The following is a 21,523-nucleotide window of genomic DNA, read 5'->3' as shown; positions in this document are numbered from 1 at the left end:
TTTACCATCCAAGAAGTCGATGTCTCAAGTTACATAAATATTAGTATAAAAGAAACATTTTTTAGAGAAATAGCAAATATAAGCAATTATTCATATGATAAACACAAAAATGGAAATTAATGATTCAAAGTAAATATTATGAAGAGATTAGATAAAAATACAAACAGATGTAGGAGAGAAATTTTAACATCAAAAGCAAAAAATAAGCAATTCAGTTAAGCATAACAAAATAATCAAAGCGTCAGCAAATAAAGAGAGATGTAAATAATAAAGGGGAGAAATAAGCATGCATTATTATTACTATTATTTTTTAGTTAACAATTTTATACAGGAACATCATATCATTTGTGAGAGAGAGAGAGAGAGAGAGAGAGAGAGAGAGAGAGAGAGAGAGAGAGAGAGAGAGAGAGAGAGAGAGAGAGAGAGAGAGAGAGAGAGCATCACAGTGTTCATTCACCTTGTATATTAATGAAGAGCTCAAGGACATGATGGTGGATTACAGGGAGGAGAGAAGTGAGGGAGAACAAGGGTGAGAGGAGAGAGAGAAGAGGAGAGAGAGGGAGAGGCAGGCTGAGGACAGAGTGAGTGCAGGGTGTGGAGAGATGGGGAAGAGTAAGTGAGAAATAAGGTGAGAGCAGCATATATGAGAGAGAGAGAGAGAGAGAGAGAGAGAGAGAGAGAGAGAGAGAGAGAGAGAGAGAGAGAGAGAGAGAGAGAGAGAGAGGCAGGGGGTGATGGTTACTATGAAGACAACAGAAAAAGAATGAACGAAAAAATAGAGTGAGGAAAGAATGAGGGAAGGTGAGAGGAACATCAAGGTGTAGAGACAAAGGGTGAGGGAAGGCACGGGAGATAAGGAAGACTGATGCAAATGAAGAACAGGAAAAGAAAAGTAAAAAGAGGGAGGTAAGACTCTTGTTTAAGTCATGCTGATACAGTTTGGTCTGACTGGACAAAGCTTGTGATAACTTGTACTGTACAGAAAATGAACAAGTCAGGTATGACTTTCCCTCCTTTATTTCAACTAGACGGCACCACTGCTATCACATCTATTTCTAAAGTTGAACTCTTCACCCACACCTTTGCTAAAAACTCTACCTTGGACGATTTTGGACTTGTTCCTCGCTCTCCTCCACCCTCTGACTACTTCATTCTACCTGTTAAAATTCTTCACAATGATGTTTTCCATGTCCTCACTGGCCTAAACCCTGGGAAGGCTTATGGACCTGATGAGGTCCCTCCTATTGTTCTCCAAAACTGTGCCTCTGTGCACAGTTTCACCTTGCCTAGTCAAACTCTTTTAGCTCTGTCTGTCAACATCTACTTTTCCTTCTTGTTGGAAGTTCGCCTATATTCAGCCTGTTCTTAAAAAGGGTGACTGTTCTAATCCCTCAAACTACCGTCCTATTGCTTTAATTTTCTGCCTATCTAAGATTTTTTAATCTATCCTGAACAGGAAGATTCTTAAACATCTATCACTTCACAACCTTCTATCTGATCACCAGTATGGGTTCCGTCAAAGCCACTCTACTGGTGATCTTTTAGCTTTCCTTACTCAGTGGTGGTCATCCTCTTCTAGAGATTTTGGTAAAACTTTTGCTGTTGCCTTGGAGATATCAAAAGCTTTTGACAGAGTCTGGCACAAACCCTTGATTTCCAAACTACTGTCCTACAGCTTCTATCCTTCTCTCTGCAACTTAATATCAATAAATGCAAAGTACTTAGCGTAGGTGGAGGAAAGCCACACTGTAGGTACACATTAAACAACCAAACTCTGGTAGATACAGTGTACGAGAAAGATTTAGGAGTTATAGTTAGCTCTGAACTCCATCTAGGAAAACAATGCATAGAAACCAGAAACAGGGCAAATAGGGTACTAGGATTAATTTTTAGGAGTGTTAAAAGTAGAAGGCCAAAAGTAATATTAAAGTTATACGTGGCGCTGGTCAGACCTCATCTAGACTACGCTATGCAATTCTGATCCCCACATTACAGGAAAGATATAGGTCTATTAGAATCAGTGCAGAGGAGAATGACTAAAAGAATACAGGGGATGAGGAGTATTCCTTACTAGGCGAAATTGAAGTTGTTAAATTTGCATTCTTTAAAGAGATGTAGGGTAAGAGGGGACCTGATAGAAGTCTTTAAGTGGTATAAGAGTTATAACAAGGGGGATGTAAGCAAAATTCTTTAGATCAGCAACAAGGGGAGAACAAGAAATAACAGGTTCAAGCTTGAAAAATTTAGGTTTAGGAAGGAGATAGGAAAAAATTGGTTCTCAAATAGAGTGATAGATGAGTGGAATGTACTCAGTAATCATATTGTTAGTGCTAGGACATCAGAGAGCTTTAAGACAGGATTAGACAGGTATATGGATGGGGATAATAGATGGAAATAGGTAGGTATATTTCATACAGGGATTGCCATGTGTAAGCCTGGTCGCTTCTTGCAACTTCCCTTATTTCTTATGTTCTTATGTTCTCTGTAACTTCATCATCACCTGGTATTGTTCAGTGCCTTGAAAATTCAATTCCTCCATCTATGAACTCGACACAACCTTCCAGACAACTATCCCCTCTTCTTCAGTGACACTCAACAGTCCCCCTCTTCTACACTGAACATCCTCGGTCTGTCCTTTACTTATAATCTGAACTGGAAACTTCACATCTCATCTCTAGCTAAAACAGCTTGAATGAAGTTAGGCGTTCTGAGACGTCTCTGCCAGTTTTTCTCACCCCCTCCAGCTGCTAATTGTACAAGGGCCTTATCCGTCCATGTATGGAGTATGCTTCAAATGTCTGGGGGGGTTCCACTCATACCGCTCTTCTAGACAGGATGGAATCAAAAACCTTTCTTCTCATCAACTTCTCTCCTCTAACCGACTGTCTTTAGCCTTTCTCTCATCACCGCAATGTTGCATCTCTAGCTGTCTTCCACCGCTATTTTCATACTAACTGCTCTTCTGATCTTTGTAACTGCATGCCGCCCCTCCTCCCATGGCCTCACTGCACAAGACTTTCTTCTTTCTCACACCCCTATTCTGTTCACTTCTCTAATGCAAGAGTTAACCAGTATTCTCAATCATTCATCCCTTTCTCTGGTAAACTCTGGAACACCCTGCTTACTTCTGTATTTCCACCTTCCTATGACTTGAATTTCTTCAAGAGGAAGGTTTCAAGACACTTATCCTTCAAATTTTTACTACTGCTTTTGGACCCTTTTCTGGGACTGGGATCTGTTTTTTTTTTTTTTTTTTTCCTTGGGCAGTGTCCCTCCTACATTAGAAAAAAAACAATATGATATAGAACTAAATTATAATATATATATATATATATATATATATATATATATATATATATATATATATATATATATATATATATATATATATATATATATATATATATATATATATATATAGATAACCCACTTAGGCTTTTTTTTTATGCCAACCCTGAGTCAGGATGATCACCATGACCAGAATTATTTTTAGTTGGTGTTGACTGTTGTGTCACTACACTTATTGAACACCATTTGCTCCTATCGAAGAAAACTTAATATAAGATCATCGATTATGAACTGATGCAAAGAGTTTTGTTTTCTAACTTGCCTTAATATATAGAATTGTTCAAATTTTCTAAAGTTACAAAATTTACTAAGGCCTGTAAGATTTTCAACTTTTTTGGGGGGATATTTAAAAATTCTAACATAGATACGTTGAAATGTAATGTATTGACAATTTTTTTCAAGTCACATAAATTTTTTTCAAGTCACATATTTTAAGAGTTTCAACATACGTTAAAGTGAAATATACCAGTCATTTGGTTACTTTATGCAACAAACAATTGTAATAAAAAAAAATCAAACTGGCATTATCCAACTAGGTTGACTTTAGAAAACAGATTGAGAAGAATTTATGAGTAAATGCCTTTGGTTGATTGACAGTCATTGACCTCTCATTAATTACAGAGAAGGGAATGATTCTTTTTTTATTTTACTGATCATGGTGAGTGATAATAGAAAAGTTTGGCTTAATATAAATGTATTCATGTGTTTTCTCGTTGCCATGATAAGTTAATTTGTTAATTGCTTCAGTCTCTCTCTCTCTCTCTCTCTCTCTCTCTCTCTCTCTCTCTCTCTCTCTCTCTCTCTCTCTCTCTCTCTCTCTCTCTCTCTCTCTCTCTCTCTCAAAATTCCATCATATTCATCACTTTATTGCTGCTCCCTCCATCTTACTCAGAGGGCGCAGGGTGAGGTGGCGAGCAGGGCGCCAGAGAGCAAAGAAAGATATGAAGACAGGAAATTAGGTTTGGAAAAGACAGTGGTGGGTCGGCGAGCGGCGGGTTATGCGGCGATGTGAAGGGAAGAGCTGTGTGTGGAAGGCGTCAGTGAGGAGGCTACTTGGCCGCTCGTAATTTAAGTCTGAGCTGTGAGAAGCAGTGAATTAAGAAATAGGAGCAGTGTAAGGAGGAGTGAATGAATAATTCAAGATGCACAGTAAGGAAAGGGGAAGAATGTGTAGGGCTAGAAGGGGAAGAAGGAAGAGGCTTAGATTAAAGAGTAAAGATGAGGCATCTTCTTTTCATTATTTATGGATTATCGCTGTTATGGCGAGTAAAAAGAAAATATATAGGAAATAACTTATTGGTGATCAGTAACATTAGTAACACGTTTACTTAAATTAAACCACCACATGCTTCTTTCTTTTATATTAGCATCTATTGAGGGTGGTTAGGAGCAATCACACTTCAGGCTGGGAGGCGAGGAGCCAGCATTTTTGTCTAACTTATAGCCCCTCTTTGTTGTAAGGTGCTTGGAGACGCAAATTGCGTAAACGTACCTTTTTCTTAAACGCTTATAAAATGTACATTGTAAAAAATAATCTATAAATTTTACAGAAAATTCACTGGCAACCAGGCTGCCGAACTTTTTCTCTAAAATTTACAGTTATCTGTAAACAAGAATTTCCATATAAATAACAGATTTTCTGTAAATTTTATATGTTTCTGTATTTTTTTCCTTGTACATTATCACGGGATTTTTTTGTATACCATTTACAGAAATTACTCATCAAAAAAGGGGGAAAATGTATTTTTCAATTTTAGTCTATCTTACTGGAACAGTACTGGCAAACAGTATTTGTAGTTTACATGAACTTGTGAACAACTTAGCAGTATCAAATTCTTAAGAAATTTCTAGTTAATATCCATAATGTATCAAATTCTTAAGAAATTTCTAGTTAATATCCATATTGTGTACACTTGATGATAGCAGTACAGCACATAGATCCTTCATTATATCAAACTAATCTGGAAAGTCTAGGTTGATAAAAAAAAAAAGATACATCTAATGACTCATTGGCATATGACCCTTTTTTTTGTATATGCCAAATTTTCTCTGTACATCAGAAAAAAAGTTTGTATACTTGTGTATGTGTACTACTGTATATGCAGTTAAGACAATACAGTACATACATATCAAATTATGACTTTAGATACAAATGGTAGACATTGCAATGCTGCTGCTCTCACTACACATTACTGTTTACAGTTGCCAGCTGATCACACGCCTGAATGCCTGCTGGCCAACTGAACCATGCACCACATATTAATAAAGTGTATTCAGTATACACTGAGCAACAGTTCAAAAGGTCGACTGACTGGCAGCCAGGCAGGAGTATATTGTTTCCTCCAGATGGTCAGCATGTAAACAAAAGGCACACTGAGAGCAGTGGGCAAGTGGTATACATAAACTTTTTATGACAAACTGAAAAGTTCGCTGTATGCAGAAAAGAGCAGATATCAGAAGAAACCAGTGTTTGAAAGAGCAAATTTGAGGTTATATCCTGAATTAACAGCAATGTTTTAATTACAGCAGTAAAATGCTGTAAACTTTCCAATATCCATCCTAGTTATTATCCAAAGGCCCATCCGGAGACTGCAACATCTGGATAGGGATGTAAATGACTGTAAAACATCCGGATAATGACTTACTGTCTGAATAGTGACCCTTACCCTCCAGATAGCAACTCTTACTGTCACGATAGCCAATCAGACACTTGTTTGGATAATGACGAGTCTGGATACCGACAGTCTGGATATTGGAGCGATGGAAATGCGACTATTCAGTACTCGTGACATTTTTTACATTTAATAACAATTTAAGTAAATAAATACTAAAATCATAATTGACTCAGTAGAACACATATTTACTAGGGCACTTCGAGGACTTTTTTTTATGAATATTAAATATTCTTTTCTATATGAACAGATCTTGAGTATATCACATATCTACCTGATTATGTACAAAAATATTTAATTACGTCGGTGGGAAATCACTTCACCTGAACCAAAGTCTATGAAAATAAGTTAACTGCTTCCAGTATCTGAAACATTCTTGGGAAAATAAGCAAGGTATTATTTAAACTATATGTGTTTATGAGAGAAACACAGAAGGAATGCAAGGACTGATATGTGTAAGGAATCTGACAACCAAGCTGAAAAAAAAAAAATAATAATAATAATAAAAAAAAAAGAAAAAAAACATCCTTTTAGTTAAAGCACAGCATCAGTAATAATAAACATGGGAACTTGAATCCTGTCCTACTGCCCATGGAAAAATTATAAAGGTGAGACAATTCATAGGAGAAAGATTTTATTTAACACAATGTATCCAACAGCACATCGGGTTAAGGCATGGACAACCTACATTTTCCTCATATTCTCACGTAAAAGATGAACTAGATAAGAGGCTTCAAAATCAAAATGAGGTAAAAGGAGAAATTACCTGAGCACATTTTTAAAACTAAACATACATTAGACAAACTTGCAAAAAATATTTCCACAAAACTACACTATACAATTTAATCAATTACTTGACACTTCATCAAAGAGCATTCCTAAAAAATAATAAATAAATAAATAAAAATAACAGTGAATCTAAGCATTTCACTACATCACCAAGCATGGAGAGAACTTTACATAATCATCATCATTACACTTCATTAAAAGAGAATTTAAGAAAAAAAAAATCATAATGAACCTAGGCATTTAACTATACATCAACCAGCATGGAGAGAACTTTACATCATCAGCATCATCATCACCATTATAATCATTACATACACAAATAAAAAAAAGCATTCCAGAAAAAATTTGAACCTAGGTATTTAATTTACATCACCAATCATGGAGAAAACTTGCATTATCATCATCATCACCACCATTATAATCATCATTATACTTGCATGGAGAAAACTTGACATCATCATCATCATCACCTTTATAATCATTACACCATTATTAAGAGCATTCCAGAAAAAAAAAAAAAAAAAAAAAAAAAAAAAAAAAATATATATATATATATATATATATATATATATATATATATATATATATATATATATATATATATATATATATATATATATATATATATATATATATATATATATATAATGAACCTAGGCATTTAAGTACATCACCTTTACAGCATCACCATTATAATTGTCATTGACACATCATTAAAAAAAGAGCATTATTTAAGTACATCACCAAGACTGGAAGAGAAGTTTTATCCACTTGTGTATCACAATTCTAGTTTCCTCCCCTCTAGTGGCTGACAGCATCTGCAATAGTTAAGATAATGAAAACATGATACAAAAGTTTCATTGTTGTCTTCAGTCTTGAACGCACAATACAAGTACTTCATATAAACAGTAAGGTATATACTACATGGCAAATTGTTTAGTTCTACTGAAGTCAATGGTAAGAAATAAATTAAATAAATGATGGCCCACTAAGTTTCCAAATAGGGATGACCAGCCCTTTTTTTCCAGGCACAAGCACATTAAAGCAATCTAACCGTCATAACACACTCATAGCATCTCTAATAAAATTAGTAATCAAACAAATTAATTATTTGTGAGGTAAAATGAAATGGTAAATAAGACACTGTAATACATGTGACTTCCTGGAAGCTTATTTTTCACTTAACAAAAACCCAATATAAGTGTTCCAAGATTTCTTAAAAGAAAATAATAATGATTAATCTCCATAATGATAAAGCAATGTTTTCATAAGTAATAAACATTACCTGGTGGGATTTAGCTCCTCCAGTCTACATCAGCAATACCATTAATCAGGGACAGGACCTTCGGATGGACTTCAGAGTGCCTTTTGCAATGTTTTTTTTTACTTCTATCCTGCTCCCCCATTTGGGATTGATACCAGCAAAACATCTGTAGTGATGGAAGGTAATGTATTATGGAGGTACATTGGAGGTGTTCTGGACAGATTTATCCATATATATATATATATATATATATATATATATATATATATATATATATATATATATATATATATATATATATATATATATATATATATATATATATATATATATATGAATTACCTTTGAATGAACTCGAGTGTTGATGCAGAATCAATGGGGTACCTTATATTAAAGTTGTAATAGGAGGCCAACAGCATAGCTAGGCCAGTGGTAAATGTGGCAATATGCTCAGTGACAACAACACCATCAATTGACAGCATATATCTTGTTGTAGTAAACCTTGATTCTCCTGAAAGTATTAAAAATAAATAAATAAATAAAAATAACATAGCCACCTGGTCAGGATTTCATGACTTGTCTCTAGCATCTTCACCCCTTCCTCACCAATTAATGCTTGTGGCAGAACTGCAGTAGATATTTTACCTCCTCTTCCTAAAGCTTTTCCCACAAAAGACCAGGTAATAATAATGATAACATAATTTTTATGGACCACAAGATACTTCTCTCTCATAATTTTTATAACAAATACCCACACATCCCCTTCCTGTTTATTAAGCACAAAGGAACCAATTAATAACTTTATCAAAGGTAAAATGATAAGAAAATTACAATTATTTACACTGCTCCTGGTTGTAATATTACACCTCCTTTGGTTACATATGTATATAAATGATAAGCTAGTCCCTTCCAAGTCATAAATGTCATTTCTTGTTGTACTGGATACCTCCTAACTTGGTGACAAGTCATCACAGAGGTCTGAATTTGATGAGTAGACCATTTCAGATGGCAAGTCCTTAACTGTTTGATATGTGTGATGCCTACTTATGTGTGATTTAAATGTGGTTGTCTTTGAGAACATTTTGGAGCACTGATTAAAGGGGCACTGAATCCTGGTGCCATCATCAATGTGCTGTCTCAGATGCTTTAATAAATCCTTCATTTTTATCACAAACTTGTTGGCACAAAAGAGTTTTACACTGTAATTTCAAATGGAGACTTAAGATCAACAATTTTTCATCACTTTTTGACCTACATTCTTGATGGTCTTGGTATATATGAGCCTTTAGCCCTGCATATGATGAAAATGTCCATTTGGAATCCCTTAATGGGCATTTGATAACTCTTCTGTATTGATTTAAATGCAACAGGCAATGATTTACACAATTTTTCACTGACCTTGATACATGATTACAGAGAGGACATGAAGACTCTGAATCCATGACACAAAAGTAATTACTAAAAAATCAGTAGTACTTAACTGTGCTTGCCCTTCAGGTATTCAGAGATTATTACAACACTTAAGAAACATACTTTTTTTCTAAAAGTGGTAGTGGACTCATGGAACAAACTCCACTACATTTTCACTCATTCATCAGTCTTCCTCTCATCTGTGACCACCAGCCGGATGTAACAGATTACCACTTAACCTAGGTAATCAACCTAACAAACTAATGAAACTAACCACCATAACCAAACCAAACCAAATTAGACTGACCTAACTAACCTAACCAAGCCAAACCAGCATAATTTAACATAGGTATATAATCAAACTAACAAAACTAAGACTGCAGGTGAGTTTAGTTAATTATTTAATTTACCAATGACTTCCTGCATAAACATAATTTATATTAGGTAGGTAAAAAAAATGTATACATCATGCACAAATAAACACACTTAATAATGACATGGCTTACAAGCTGAGATTAACCAACCATTGAATTGTCACTTACATGCGAGAGAGGAGACCAGGAATGTTGTTGGATGCAAGGCCTTTAGGCCTTAGGACCTTAGGAGGTAGGTAGGTAGGTAGAATACTGGCTAGCTGTGCCCTTGGTGATGTTTTTGTTGAGGCTGTATAGTTCAGTCTTAACAACAGCGTCAACTTAGCCTCTAGTGTCCCAGAAGTGCAGTAAGCTGACAGTATCAAGCTTGATGAAAGTACAGGCCTGGGTCTCACTCAGTGCAGGATAAAAAAGGTGTAGCTACTGGTCTCGTACTGGCATTTGGCAGGCACCTCGTATTCATAAACAGAAAAATTGGTGGTTCAACAGTTGGAAATCTCGATGTGCATGTAACTACTCCTATGCTTTTATTATTCTTCTCATCATACTTCCTCAAAATTTCATACTACTAAATATTTCAACTGAGATAACAAAATATATTTCTTACCTTGCTTGTCTCCCCAGAGTAGAATATTCCATCTTCTGGTTACTGAAGTTACTAGGTCGAAGTAACCTTGCGTCACCGAAATATTATATAGAATGTTTGAGCTTTTCATTTCATTATGAATAATTTTCATCATCACCTTAAGTGAAAATATTTGTATACGATAAATGCACATCGACATACAAAGGCGCTACATGACAAGTTTTCAGTAACAGTGCCACGTGTCGCAATAAACAATGCACATGACAAATAATATATAAAAAAAAAAAAACATTTAAAGTATGTTTTTAAGGCTATTGGTATAACAGCAATGAATAAGTATTACATTCCAAGTATTTAATGAAGAATAATATTGAAGACAACCGCTTAGCAACGAAGAAAAAATGCAACATTTACAGACACCCTGTTGCTTCGATTTACAGTGTTTATCTGTAGTTAATTCTATCTCGATAAAATATTATTTATATAATATGGAGGCTTATGGTGTCTCGGCACACACTCAACATTGCCTGTTAAATGTTAACAAGGACTGAGCCAAGAAATTCAAGACATCACAACCAAATTGCATGTCACATACAACAGTCGGATTTGTAAACTTTGGTTACAGCTATTTCCTGTCAGTATTTATGGGAAAAATACTGTAAAAACAACAATTATTTTGTACAGTGTAGTAAGAAAGTTCCCTTAAAGACACCTAACGAGTAAGACTTTTGCACACACACACACACACACACACACACACACACACACACACTATGGCAGCAGCAGGAGCACAAGCAACAGCAGTCCGTACTTTGTTTCGTTATTGGTGAAGAAACACTATTTCTTCTCTTTGTTTTTAGGTTTTAACACGGTCCTCTGATTTTGTGTTTGTGTTGTCGGATGCAGCAGCGACGGGACGTTTTTCTTTCCTCGCAGCCAGATGATGTAGACTGGCTTTTTCCTGCTCCTCCTGACACACTCACAATTTACCGGTGAGTGACGGGGACGGAGCAGTTTTTGTAGTGCAGTGTACGTCCTTCCTTTTTTAGGTTTACATTTAAGTGAAGCCTGTCATGCTTGCCTATGTTATTCCATGTGCATGTAAGGTAAGGCTGCTTGACAAAGTGTCTGACTCACTGCAGACACTTGCTTTATGCTGTACTGTAATAAACAAGTAATTTCTCAATGTAAAGGAAACAGTGAGTCACAAAAGTGCCTCTCAATATGATTTGGTAATGAAAAGTAGAATACATGTATGAAGTATGTATGTATGAATGTATGAAGTAAATAGATAATAGTCTCTCCCTTTACGCTGTGACGGAATTATGTAGTTGTGGTGATGTAGTCTGGGATAATGATGTACACTAGAAAAAATAAATAAAAATCCCAGTAATATCAACAGTTCCATTCTCGTGAAAGGTTCAGTGTTCCTCCATTATTTTGTTTATCTTCAGCATTTCCACTTTATGTTTACTTAACTTGACAAGTGTGTTCTACGTGTGCCCCTAGGCGAAAAAAAAGCTTACCATTTTATATTCCTTTTTCATATCTTGATTTATACAAAACTTTTTTATTCAACGATATCCTCTCTCTCTCTCTCTCTCTCTCTCTCTCTCTCTCTCTCTCTCTCTCTCTCTCTCTCTCTCTCTCTCTCTCTCTCTCTCTCTCTCTCTCTCTCTCTCTCTCTCTCTCTCTCTCTCTCTCTCTCTCTCTCTCTCTCTCTCTCTCTCTCTCTCTCTCTCTCTCTCTCTCTCTCTCTCTCTCCAGAGGAATACAAAGGAATGCAACGGAAGACCAAACCTTGAGGTATTGACGAGGCTGTTTGGATAATTATTGTACATTAACTATTATTGGGAGATACAGGATAGTACAGAAGGTTCCTCCCCACCAATCCCTCCAGCAGAAGCTGACAAGATACAGGAATTGATACCACGTGGTATAGAAAAACCACATAGAACTTGAGAGAATAGTGAGGGAAAGAGTTGTGGTCTGTCTACTTTTGTTTGTGAGGGAGAGTGTAAATGCATGATAGTTGTGTGATGTGGTGTGTGCGTAGCGCAGGTGAAGGCACAGTTTGGTTGTTGAGGGGTGGTGCAGCATCCTTGCGTTGCGCTTTCCAGGGAGGCGGCAGTCAATCAAGCCACAGCTTCGGTCACTGGGTTTGTGTGCCTTCCCTTTAGAGGCTGCATACACAGGTTATCCCCAGCAACTTTGACCTCTAGTACTTAAAATCACAAAGTTGATCAATAACAGGAGAATGCGGACGAAGAAAATAAGGATTACATGTGATTACAATGGATAACCAAAACAGAAACACTCCCACAGGTCTTTACATAATGCTTTGGAGTTAATTTAGATTAACTACCATTTAGTAAAGTAAGCTAGAGCAGTGTATGACTTCTGCCAAACTGACACGCCCTTGTGCTTGTGCTGGCGTGGGAAAACCATCGTGCAGTGTGGGGAAAACTGACTGCATTTTGATTGGAAAGAATGAAGTGAGATTTTATCATTATTCCTAAGGAAAATAAAAAAAAAGGAGGATCAGGAGGAGGAGGATGTGGTGGTGGTGGTGGTGGTGGTAAAGTTCGTAATTTCTCTGTTCCTCCTCCTTAGGGTGAATTGTAGATTTTTTCACTCTTCTCAAAATTGCACAAGTTTTCCTTTCTTATTGCACAAAATAAAATAAAAAAATCAATATTTCCGAAAAGACGGTATTCAAATTTAAGAGAAAGCTTTTTCACTTGTCTTATTCATTGTGACGTAACATTCTGAGGTAATTTGTGCGCCCACAGGCAGAGACAAAAGGGTGTTTGAAGTGGACGCTTTTGCTAATGCCGTTATTACTCTCTAGTGCAGTGATTTTCATCTCTTTTCAGGCCATGGGCCACTAACAAAAACAGAAAGAAAATTTGGACCCTTTCAATATTGTTTTAATACAACTAATCAACACTGCAGTTCGGTGGCCAGTGGCCACAGGCACGGTGGTCCACAGCACTTGACGACTCGTGTAGCCGCGCGGAAGCTGACAGAAATGAACAGGATGGCTCGTCACCTTGACGCGTATAGTACGAGTATGTTCTCAGGCCCTAGTCCCGGATGGCGGCGTGAATCTTGAACATTCGTTGTAGATTAAACTTAGAAGTGACTCGAAGTATTACCTAACAGCTACAACTTAGACTGTCAATGGTTCTCTTAAATAGAAATGTAATAATAGTAGTTATTCATTTTGATCAAAATTGTTCATCCTGAATTTTCCATTTAATTTTTATCAGCAAATACAGTAGGCATCCTGTGGACCACCCTAAAGAGTCACTGTGGACCACCAGTTGAGAACCATTTCTCAAGTGTGATTGTTTCATGTGGAAGGGTCAAATAATTTAAAAGGACTCTTGAGAACTCTTCGGGACTGAATGTAATGCAGGTCTTGCGAGTGATGCTCGTCAGAGAGAAGCATGTGTTCTTTAAAATTTCAGTACTTTTTTTTCTTTTTCTGTGCGTTGAGTTAGGTATTCATTTACTTTTATGATCAAGTGTCATCTGACTACCAATTAATGCTTCCTTGAACTGCCTTACTATGGTTCTTTTCATGGAAAAAATTCCAAATAACGTGTTACATTTCATTGGTGGCATGATTTCACTTTAAAATGAATGCAAAGCAATCAATGTGGCACGTTCCATATCCATTATTGTGTCACTTTATTATGCATACAAACACTCCTATTAACGTATCACATCCCGCCCCTGGTGTGATTCCCCTCACCATGAATACAAAGCAATCCAAACGCTACAGTTCAGCCCTGCTCATGAAACACACGCTCTGATACAATTAGGCTTTTCACTTACTTTCAGCCCTTGTTTTCTCTTTAATAGTGCGAGAGTTGACTGGCCTCTTCACTCTTTGATCCCTTTCCCAGTTAAACTCCGTAATTCTCCCTGATTGTTATTTAACTTCCCAAACTTGTTATGACTTGAACTGATCATATATGTTTACTCACCTCCGATTGACTTGAGTTGCTATAAGAGACGAGTATCAAGACACCTTCCTAACTAAATGAACCAACCTGATTTAACTCTCTTTTCCATCCACTCTTTACCATGCGGAAATTAAGTGGTATTGTAAACTGTAACCAAATTGTTAGCCTTATGATCTATTCTAGACTCTAATAATAAGTGATCTGGAGACTATGATAATAACACGCTCCCTCCACTGCACACCAGCTGTCCGTAATGTATCATGTCCAGTGGCTGTTAATATAAACTGACGCTCTATTAACCTGTCATCACTAATCAGTAATCATTCACGCACAAGCTCATCCTCGTCACCACAACATCACCATCACCGTCACCATCACCACAGCTTACACTCCACTCCACCATGATTCTGTCCCATACCTCACCCCCGCCACCACTAATCATTCCTAATTAATCTCCTGTCCCTCACCACCACCACCACCACCACCAACAACAACAACCACAACAACAACAACATCACACCTCATTCTCAACTTCTCCCATTTTCAGGAATTCCTTTCTTCTCTTCCCTCGCTCCACCATCCTTCATCCTCTCTGACTTACTTTCCATCCTTCCTTTTGCCGACATAATGCTTGCAACAGACGCCCCTCCTCTTCCTCCCCCTCCACCTCCCGTCCCGTAGTATTAGCATGGCCTTGTCTCCCCTTATAAGCAGGGAGCTGTGGGAGGAACTGGAGGGATGCTTAGTAAAACATGTCGAAATAGCGTTGCCTAGCCGCCGCCGAGTATAGGAGTGTATTGAGGGTGCATTATCTCGGTACAGTGGCGGTGAACGGGGAGATGGATCGGTGAGTATGTTCAGGCGCAGATAGAGAAATGTGTTGTTGGTCTGACGAATTGATTAATGAATAGGTATCTGGTTGAACAGGTAGAGTTATAGATAGATGGCTGGATGGGTAAATGGTTAAATAGATCGACTGGCTGATAAATAGATATATAGATGGACAGATGGATGGATAGATAGATTGATAGATAGATGAATAAATGAATAAGTATTTAATTAGATATAAAAATAAATAGATGGGTAGATAAACAGTTCAGTAAGTAGAAAATAGATTAGGTAAATAGACAGACAGACAGACAGAGAGACAGACAGACAGACAGACATACTGAATTAACGTGTCGTGTTCTGAGATATTGCAAGGAATTGGTTTATAAATGGTACAGTAAAACTCACAAACATTTTCATATTTTAATTAATAACTACTAATTATTTACATTTCTTACAACTCAAAATTTCTCACTCGCATTCATCTTTAAATTATTCAAAGTTATTAGGTGTTACCTTATATCTCTTCAACATATTCACTGATCAACGCAATCATCGTGCAAAACACAGACAATATCACATGCACAAACACAACAAATATTCAGTCGGCGCCATTAATGTTCAGTGAGAAAAACACACATGATATCAGCAACACATCAATCACTATAAACATTCCATTTCTACTTTCTTGTGACTTATTTTATCTTCACTTCTTTCTTTTTCCTTATTTTGTTTTCTTTCGTCTTTTTTTTTTTTTTTTTTTTGACAGTACAATATATATTGTGGTATGGGGGTCACCACAAACGCTAATTCTTCAAATTAGATTGATATAAGTAGTGGCGTTCCTCAGTGTTCAATCTTAGGACCGATCCTCTTCATAATATATATCAATGACATAGACGAAGGAATCAGAAGTAAATTGTCAAAATTGACAGATACTAAAATTGCTAACAAGACTGACACCAAACCAACGTCAAATTTTGCAAAATGATGTATACACTTTCATTGAATGGTGTGAAACGTGGCTTATAACTTTGATTTTGATAAATGCCACGTATTAAATATAGGAAATAGCAATCTGCTGGAAAATTTTTAAAAGTAATCCCCCCATCAATAGTTTGGATCCTGAGAAAGATCTGGGAGTTTTAGTGACAGCAGATCTTGAACCAAGCAAACACTGTACCGAAGTCATTGAAATTGCTAATAAATTAATAGTTTTCATTAAGAAGATCTTTCACCTTCAAATCTGAAAAAAAAATAAATAAAAAAATCTGGCTTTGTACAACTCACTTGTACGCATTCATCTTGAATACAATGTACAGTTTTTGTCATCCTACTACAGAAGGAATATTGAGAAATCAGAAAAAAAGACAATACGAAGTAGAGTAACGAAAATTACTTGAAAGCTTCGCAATTAACCCTACAAGGAACGTCTTAAAGAACGAGATCTATTCTCCCTATCCAAACGCAGGCTAAGAGGGGATCTGATATTGCTTTACTAAACTTTTAAGGGTTTCACAAATATGAGACCCGAATTCTTCCTAAGACTCAACATGTCTAATGTTACAAGAAACAATAGCAAATTATAGGTAAGCGATTTCAAACAAATGAAGCCAAACATTTTACTTCAATCGTGTCATAAATATGTGGAATTGTGTTCCATCAAGCGTCGTTAACTCAGGTACTGTACACTCATCGAAAACCTGTCTTGACAAGTATGTAGACACTAATTCCCGGTTGTCATTGTTCATGTCTGAATAACGAACACGTTCACTCCGTACTGTCCGTGCTGGCATGTAGATTGTATGTGGTAGAAGTAGTCCTCCTCTCTTTCTTAGTTTCCTCTCACATTCCATGTTGTTTTTTATTTCTATACAACATGGTACCATTTCCTTTCTCAGGTGAGCCTTGCCTGGAGGGATAGGGGGTGGGGGATGGAAGGACCCTTCTTCTGTGCTATCCTTTCTCTACCACTAATAGAGTAGAATAGTTACCCAAACAAACTTATAAGAACCTCTTGGTCTGTTACTGTTTGGACTTTTTTTTTCTGCAAAACAAATAGATTCAGTACATAAGTAACAGAAAAAAAAAAAAACAGTAGAAAATATAGATGTAAATGCCAATGACACCGTGCAGTGCATAAAGAATAAAAAAACAAGGTCTCCATCGTTACAAATACTGAACTATCAAAACTTACAACTTACAAGATACGACACGGAAATTAAAGGACACAAACCCGCTACACTACAATGATGGTGCTGATGACGATGATGACGGTAATAATAATAATTATAATGGTAATAATAATAATAGTAATAATTATTATAATAATAACTAATATATATTAATATGTAATGATAATAATAATAATAATAATAATAATTAATAATAATAATAATAATAATAATAATAATAATAATAATAATAATAATAATAATAATAATAATAATAACAACAACAACAACAACAGTACCACTTCACTGCGTATCGCCTCACGCGGGGAGCAGGGGTGGGAGGGGCACAGGTCTTTCTTCTTTTTCATGCAATACTCTTTTTTATACCTATGAAGCATAAACACACTTGCAGCCTCCGCTGGTCCCCCTACCCTCTCTCCCTTAATCCCTCCCGACGCCGCCCTTCCTCCCAGTCGGAAGCTTTCATCCTGCTGATAGGTAGTAAAGCCTGTGTGAAGAAGTGAGTGCTTCACCAGCTTTTTCAATGACATAATTTGATTGATGTCTATGTTGAGAGTGGACGTGAATTACGAATAAAGCAATCCGTGGTTCTCTGGGCTGAGTCATTCTCGTGCTGCAGGATGGACAGGTGTAATGTTGTGTTGTTGTTATTGTTGTTGGTGATGGTGGTGGTGGTGCAGCACAGGGGAGGGTTCCAGGAGGCGGCTCCAGACACAAGGAATGCCCGCCTCTGTAAAGTTCTCTGATCTCACCTACTGCTATTTGCACTCCACGACATACTCCCACAAGTCAACAATTATCTAATTATCACTGTGGGAATGAACGCTCACTTTAGAATCAGCAGCAGTTTTTCTTATTGAACTTTTGGTGCTGCATGAACACTGGAGGGGAAATCATGTGTTCAAATATATTTTGTTTACCGTTGGGGTTTCGTTGCGTAGTGACAGTCTTGGGAACCCAGTGTGTGTGGGATGCTAGCGGTCATATCCCATAGAAAATACAATAAAAAAATAACGTAATGAAATTAATTCACATCATAATTCTTTAATACATACTGGCGTGCACATTAGATGGGGAAATAGACCAACTTTACAAAAAAAGATGGGGAAGATGGGGAAATAGACCAACTTTAAAAAAAAGAAAAAGGGCCCTCGTGGCCCAGTGGGTAGAGTGATGCACTTGGAGTTTGGCGTGAGGGAAGTGAGGGGCGCGTAGGTTCGAACCCCCCTCTCGGAACTCACAAAAACCTTCAAAGAGCATCCCTCCATCACCATGTGTGCCTCAAACACACAGGTACGGTGATGGAGCTGCCCACGGGGAGGAGGGGAGGTGAGTGCGCAGCACCTCCCTACCCCTCCCCAGGGGAGGAAGGCACCGCCTTACCGCCCCCGGGAGAGCAAGGGAGGTGAGTGCACAGCGCTTCCCTTCTCTCCCCTACCTAACCCTGGCAAGTCTACGGACTACCAGGCAAAAAATAATAAAAACAAAAAAAAAAAAGAATAAATAAAATAAATAAAAAAATAAATAAATAAAAAAATAAATAAAAATAGAGGTAAGTGCCTAGCACTTCCCTAGCACTTAACAGGAAAAATATATAAAAAAAAACAACATAAAGGTGAGTGCATAGCACTTCCCTTCTCTCCCAGCCTTCCACGCAAAAAAAAAAAAGAAAAAGAAAATAGATAAATGAAATAAAATAAAATAAAATAAAATAAATAAATAAATAAAGCAAATAAGTAAATAAATGATTAAAATAAAAATAAAAACCTCCCTACCACCTCGGACCTCGGGAGAGCAAGAGAGGTGAGTGCACAGCACTTCCCTTCTCTCCCCAAGTCTACGGACTACCACATCAAAAAGAATAAAATCTATATAGGTATAAAGAAAAAAAAAACAATAAAATAAATGGAAAATAAAATAAAATAAATAAATAAAATAAAATTAACAAAAAATAAATAAAGTAAAAACCAAAAAACTCCTAATTCCCCCGTCAATAAAAGTGACTGAGTCTGGCAATCAACAATAAATAATAAAAATAAATCAATACCAACCTGACTGATCCTGACAACTCCAAAGACCACCACCCCACCTGTGAAGCACGGGAGGTGAGTGTGCAGCACCTCCCTACCCTTCCCAGTCTCCCAGTTTGACTTTGACCAACAATCTGACTCATTCTGGCAACTCCAACTGTACAGACCACCACCAGTACTCCAGTACTCCCCACCCTGGCAACTGATCCTGGCAAGGTGAGTGCGTAGCACTTCCCGTGACTCATCCTGGCAACTCTAAAGACCCACCATACTGACTGACCCTGGGAAGCACGGGAGGTGAGTATGCAGCACCTCCCTACCCTTCCCAGTCTCCCATCAATCTGACTCATCCTACCAACTCCAAAGAGTAACTCCAACTGTACAGACCACCACCACCACCACCCCTCTGATCTTGGCAAGGTGAGTGCGTAGCACTTCCCTTGTCTGACCCTGACTGACTGACCCTGGCTGCTCAAAAAAACAAACAACCTGCCTGATTTACAGATATGTAATCACCAAACTGACTGGCCCAGGGGAGCATGTGAGGTGAGTGTGCAGCACCTCCCTACACTTCCCAGTCTCCCAGTTTGACCTTACTCATCCTGGCAACTTCTAAGAGCAACTCTCTGACACTGTGACTCTGATCCCTACATCACTACATCATACCCTGTCCAGGGTAGGTGAGTGCGTAGCACTTCCCTACCACCAGTCTGACTGACCCTGGCAACTCTAAAAACAACCATCCTGACTGACTTACAAATCTTACTCTAATCTGGCAACAGACCACCAAATTGACTGACCGTGGGGAGCATGGGAGGTGAGTGTGCAGCACCTCCCTACCCTTCCCAGTCTCCCAGTTTGACTTCCACCACCAATGTGACTCATCCTACCAGCTCCAAATCTACCACCACCACCACCCCTCTGATCTTGGCAAGGTGAGTGCGTAGCACTTCCCTGGGCTTGACTGACTGACCCTGGCAACTCCAAAAATAACCAACCTGACAGATGTTACAAATGTAACCTGGGGAGCATGGGAGGTGAGTGTGCAGCACCTCCCTACCATTCCCAGTCTTCCACCAACTTGACTTGAATTATGACTGGGGAGCAGGGGAGGTGAGTGTGCAGCACCTCCCTACCCTTCCCAGTCTTCCACCAACTTGACTTGAATTATGACTGGGGAGCAGGGGAGGTGAGTGTGCAGCACCTCCTACTTTCTCCACTCTGTCTACCCTACCACCTACCAACTCAGACCATCAAACTGACTGTCTTAGAACAAGAAGAGGAAGCAACGCCATCAGAGGAAGAAGAAGCAGCAGCAGCAGCAGCAGCAGCAGCAGCAGCAGCAGCAGCAGCATTACCGCCATCAGAGGAAGAAATCAAGAAAAAGAAGCAGAGAAAAAGAACTACCACCACTGCTCTCAGAGGAAGAAGCAGCAGCGTCACCGCCATCAAATCTCCGTTGGCGCCAGGCAAACTTCGACCTGTGATGGGCTGTGTTTAGAGAGGGGAAAAAAAAGTTGCTTGAAAGGAAACTACGCTAACTCAGTTAGGGGACTGACTGTGAAAGTGCCAGGCAAGGCTGTTGCTTCAGACATCCACACTTCAACTTCAACAATGCATGCGAGAATGTTGCTGTATTATTCCTCCTATTCCTTCTTCTTTTTCTTCTCCTGCAGAAGACTGTCTTATTACTACGTAATTTTTTTTTCTCATAATTTATTCAATGTTATTTTATTTTTTTCAGTATTTCCACCTTTTCTAAATCCATTTGATAAATTTATGTCCACTTGAACCTTGGACAACTGATTACAAAAGAATTACATGAATATTTGACTTTTTTTTCTGTAGTCTTAAAACGCCACATCTCAAACACATGAGGCGCGGGTTGCGTTTGAGTGTACTGTAATATACCAATATAATACATGAATTTGTAATACTTTAATCACAATTTATATCTTTTCATACTAAGCAGTATGGCAACTTACTTCTTCTTCCTCATGACACTGGTCATGTCATGTACACTTCCATGTAGCCAACAATTCTGGGTAACCTT

The 21,523-nt window shown here is 37.7% G+C and overlaps 1 protein-coding gene and 1 long non-coding RNA gene across 25 annotated transcripts in view; one reads left to right on the top strand and one right to left on the bottom strand.

The window, feature by feature from the left end:
• The window catches only part of LOC135101299 (circumsporozoite protein-like), a 166,140-nt gene that overhangs the window by 111,545 nt on the left and 33,072 nt on the right, over positions 1-21,523 (top strand). The window lies entirely within an intron of this gene.
• LOC135101097 (uncharacterized) lies at positions 7,468-10,619 on the bottom strand. Of its 2 annotated transcripts, XR_010269019.1 has the most exons (5): positions 10,465-10,619; positions 10,026-10,309; positions 8,416-8,584; positions 8,095-8,239; positions 7,468-7,627 (listed from the first exon to the last, which is right to left on the bottom strand). It is a non-coding gene; the product is annotated as an uncharacterized LOC135101097 (long non-coding RNA). The 2 variants fall into 2 exon arrangements; XR_010269018.1 differs by having other exon boundaries at positions 10,026-10,607.

Source organism: Scylla paramamosain, chromosome 6 (genome assembly GCF_035594125.1).
Source record: "Scylla paramamosain isolate STU-SP2022 chromosome 6, ASM3559412v1, whole genome shotgun sequence".
Classification (NCBI taxonomy): Eukaryota; Metazoa; Arthropoda; class Malacostraca; order Decapoda; family Portunidae; genus Scylla; species Scylla paramamosain.
The sequence above is the reverse complement of the archived record's forward strand: the minus strand, read 5'-3'. Positions and strand labels throughout refer to the sequence as shown.